The sequence below is a fragment of the Chelonoidis abingdonii genome, chromosome 6, assembly GCF_003597395.2.
Source record: "Chelonoidis abingdonii isolate Lonesome George chromosome 6, CheloAbing_2.0, whole genome shotgun sequence".
NCBI lineage: Eukaryota > Metazoa > Chordata > Testudines > Testudinidae > Chelonoidis > Chelonoidis abingdonii.
Genome location: NC_133774.1, coordinates 109,537,254 through 109,542,270, shown reverse-complemented (window position 1 = coordinate 109,542,270; position 5,017 = coordinate 109,537,254).

Sequence of the window (5,017 nt, the reverse complement as noted above, 5' to 3'; positions counted from 1 at the left end):
AGTGGCTAGTGCACAGACTGGAAGAATGGTTGTAGCCAAGTTACTATTGAGTTACTCCCAGCCACGCAAGATTTACTTCTACAGTAAGAGCTAATACACTGACTGCTTGGTACCCTGTTTGCAATGGTTTATTAAGGCCCTGTTTACTGAAAACCTGTCTGAGAAATCCTATTGAGATCAGCCCCTAATCTCATAGCAGTGGTCTTTAAAATACTGTAGTCAGTGCTAAGTTATTAAATAGATTTGTACACAGTGTAATTATTAGGCTTTTTTCCTGGTGAGCTAAATCAAATCAAGGAAAAATATACTATGTTTCTAAAGAGCATTTACAAACAAAATCTAAAACTGGAAGGAATTTGTCATCGAATGTTCTATAAAAACAGGCACGTCTCCTGCTGGTCTAGTGCTTCATTACATCATATTTTTTTGCAGGCCATTTTTTTATTTCTTCTTTCTAAAACAACTTTTCTAGTTCCCTTCAATCTTGTAGGAGGCAGCCAGATGCAGTGCACATAGTAGTTGTCCTCGAGTCAAGACAGCCAAATTCTTGCTCTTACCATTGATTTACTTTATCACTATGGTCAAGTCACTTAAAGACAACTTTTCCAAAGTAGCCCATAATTCTGAGTCCTGTTTTTGGGTGCCCAACTTGAAACACCTAAGGGTTGATTTTCAGATGTACTTGCACAGTCAGCTCCCTATTTTGAGGGCTTGAGTGGGACTTATGTGGTACAGACCCTCTCCACAGGGGGTGAATTTCACACTCTATGTGTCCCACTTCAAGCTATCCCTAAAAGGCCATATTCTAAATAGAGATAGATCCGAACTGGAATCCCAGATCTAGAGCTGCTGAAAAATGAAAAAAATATTCAGAATATTTTTTGAAAATAAATATCACAAATTTCATCAGAAATTATTTCACAGCCATTATTCAACCAGCTCTACTCATATTTGAAATCATTCCCTCCGCTGCCTCTTCTGCCCTCCTCCCCATGAGCCTTTCCAGCCTTTGGGGAAGTTCAGCCAGACCCAGATACGAGTTTTGTGCATTGGGTCTGCTTCTATAAGAAACCGGAACTAGGATTCGAAATCTGAACTTGTGGAAAGTTCAGACACAATCTTGACATCTCAAGTCTCTTTCTCTTAATACATAGAAAACTCCATGTGCTAGAGATTAGTTTGCTTTTAATAGTCTCTAGATTCATGTGTATCTTTGTAGCATACATATAACGCTCTCCGTTCATGTAATTGCTAATGTTTTCTACAAGGAGTCGGCAACCTTTCAGAAGTGTTGTGCCGTGTCTTCATTTATTCAGTCTAATTTAAGTTTTCACGTGCCAGTAATACATTTTAATGTTTTTAGAAGATCTCTTTCTATAAGTCTCAGAGTCACAGCCGTGTTAGTCTGTATCCCCAAAAAGAACAGGAGTACATGTGGCACCTTAGAGACTAACGAATTTATTTGAGCACAAGCTTTCATGGGCTACAGCATCCGGTGAAGTGGGCTGTAGCCCACGAAAGCTTATACTCAAATAAATTTGTTAATCTCTAAAGTGCCACAAGTACTCCTGTTCTTTTTTCTCTAAGTCTATAATATATAACTAAACTATTGTTGTATGTAAAGTAAATAAGGTTTTTAAAATGTTTAAGAAGCGTATTTAAAATTAAATCAAAATGCAGAGCCCCTTCGACCAGTAGCCAGGATGCAGACAGTGTGAGTGCCACTGAAAATCAGCTCACGTGCTGCCTTTGGCACATGTGCCATAGGTTGCTTACCCCTGTTCTACAATATCCTGCCTTCACTTTGAATGTTGCTGCTTGTAGCAGGCTGAAGCCCTCAAGCCAGATTTTCTCAGTTAGCCCCTTTAAATTAGCTGTACTCGAACTAGCAGCAAAGTCTTTCAAACATGACATAACTCAAACACACATGGATAACAAAGTCCTTTCCTCTCAGGCATCCCTGCTGGGGTGCAGTCTCTTAGGGTTCACCTATATGGCAATAAAAGACCTACAGCACAGTCATCGCTGGCCTGGATCAACTGACTTGAACTTGCAGGGCTATAAAATTGTCGCGTATACATTTCCCAGGCTCTCAGAGCCCAGCCTCAGGCTGAACTCCACCGCTACCATTTTATAGCCCTGCAGCCTGAGCTGGCTGACCTGGGCTCGGAGATCAGTGCCATGATTTTTTAAATCACAGTGTAAATGTACCATCAATCTTTCCCTCCACCATCTGAAAGCAAAAGTTAAACCCCCTCAGTCAAGGCTTGACTTTTATTTTAAAAAAAATTAAGATATTCAATTAATTAGTTCAAAAGGAATTATTTGGGGGCAGCTCTATGGTGTTATACAGGAAGAGAAACTAGATGATTACTTTATATGCGTCACTCCATCCCACACCTTGTCCTAGTGAGCGCAGAGAGAGGGGAGTCTTGTCCTATTCTGCGCTGCACCACCAGGCCCCTCCTCCCCTGTCCTAAAACAAAACAAACAAAACAGTAACCTGCGTTTTCCCAGATACTATTACCCCAGGACCACTTCCACTCTCACATCACCTGCCTCTGCCATTCTCTGGGTCGTGATCTGCTCCAAAACTCTTGTAACAGGTAACCTGGCCTCTGGACTTAAAGAGACAGTGCCTCACATGAATGTTTAACAGTTGTCCATCCCTCCCTCCCTATTTCACCCTAGGGTTGCCAGTTTTGGATGGCTGTATTCCTGGAGGCTTCATCACATGACATAATCTTTAATTAAAGATTTATCTTTAATTCCTGGAGACTCCAGGGCAATCCTGGAGGGTTGGCAACAATATTTCTCCCTACCAAATCCCTTCTGTGTGCAGCCAGGAAGACAGTAAAAAAATTGCAGCTGGACAGCTTTCACAACTAGTTATTTTCTCTTCTCTGTATTGATAAAATTTCTCTATAACATGGAGTACTCTAGATTCCCCAGTTAATCAGAACTTATTCTTAGTAGCACTGACATGTATTCCCTGGAGTACAGAGTCATTCTTTACCATGAAATGTTGTTTTGATTGTAGAGTTTTCTGCATTGTTTTCCCCTCTTTCCTTTCCTTCTTTGTAAACAACTTAACATTTTTATATACATACCACATACTTTATAAAGAATTTCATGTCCTACAACCCATCCAGATTTCTCAAGTCTTTCAAAAGGCTGCAGACATCACTCTCAGTAACTGAGAGATGAGAGTTTAAAACTCAGTACATTCCCAGATTAAAAACTACCTTAAATTGGAGTTAAATTATTGATTTGTTCTCAATCTAAGGGCAAAAACATTACAGGGATGTTGTAAATTATCCCCAAAACAAGCTGTACACATGCTGGAAATTTAGAGTTAAGCTTCCATTTAAAAGAGAGTGCTTTTGGTCCCAGATTAGATTAAACTGATTTTTAAAGACAGATTAGATTTTTTTCCCCCTGCGTTGTTTCTCTTATCACTCCAGTTGCTTGCTGTGCATTTCCAAGTCTTACTGTGTTTGGATTTCTTTTAACTTCAACTCTGAATGTCTTGAATTCAGAATGCTTGTTTAGTACAACACTTAAAAAAAATTAGGATGAATGGTAATTTTTTGCAGTTATTCTTCATAGCTGAAAGTTTCTTCTTCAAAGATGAACTTGAAAGGACTAAAGAATAATGTTCTTCAGCAGAGAATTCCATGCAAAATTGCTGCCATGTTTCATTGGTCTCAATGGGACTTGTTACAAATAAGCAGATCACGAGAGGGATACTTCTGTGGACGGCAAAAAAGTTGTCAGACTACCCAGGGAAGGGTCAGATTGGGGACTTCATTTCTAGAGATATGAGATTTTCCTTTCTCTATTCCTAAGAAAAGGGAAGCCTGCTTCACTGGGCTTTGGGAAATAGTTAAGATATGTTACATAAACCATTTATTTTGTTTTTACGACTACTCTCTCTTTGTAATACATCTTGTTTTCAAGACAACTGCTGTTGCACTGTGTGAATCTATGCAGAAATCTACAAAAGAGATGAGAAGCCTAAAAAAGGTTAAGAGTTGTGGAGCATGACCTCCATCTCCCCATTTTCTCAGTCAGAGGGGGCATGCCGAGGTGTTCTCTCTCATTAAAATTTACCTCAAACGGCTGCAGGTGGTGAATACAAGAGAGAAGCCCAAGACCCAGGAAGAGACATGAGTGATAGGGGTGAGGGTGACACCTATACTCTACGAAGAATCTTCTACCACTATGAAGAAATGGCCAATGACTAGACCCCTGAGATAGTACGAACTCCTACCCTGTGGTGATTCTGCAAAAGGCCTGCAAAGTACTTAACCTTATTTTTACAACTGTTAAAATGGCTAACCTACAAGAGCAAGTTGAATGCTTCAAAAACAGTCAGTGAAATTGAAATCTGAATTTTTAGTCAGAGATATTCACTGTGTTCCCTTCTCTTCCATTTTTGCTTTTCACAAAGATTCAGGAATGATCACACAAGCAGCCAATTTTAAGTCAATGTTGTAGACTATTAATAAAAAGCTAAAGCTAGTTTTGTAGATGCAAATATTTGCACCAGACGTCCCAATCTAAATTATGGCCATCCAGTCAAAGAGCAGAAGTGTATCATATGTCCTAGACATCTAATCAAAATAGCTCAGTTTGAATTTCAGATATGGAATATTTACGACCAAGCCACAGACCAAGAATTTGTTTCAGAAATTATTTGGCAAATTACTTTGAAGAGCAAATAACTTTGAAATAATGAAGAAAATCATGGACAATTTGTAAACAGAAACAGGCACAAAATGCATTTGTTTGATTTATCGCTCCAGCTCCAGGAGATGCTCCAAGGTGTGTGTGCTGACTTACTGTTTGTAAACAAGCCACACAAATTGTGAAAAGTGAAATTCTCATTTAAAAAATCATTTTAAGTGTTTAATCTAGGTTGTTAGCAAAACAGTTAAATACATGTGGTTAGATGGTGCAACTGCTACTTTTGAAGTTTATTGTTCAAAATTCTTTGGCCCGTCCATCCCTCCTA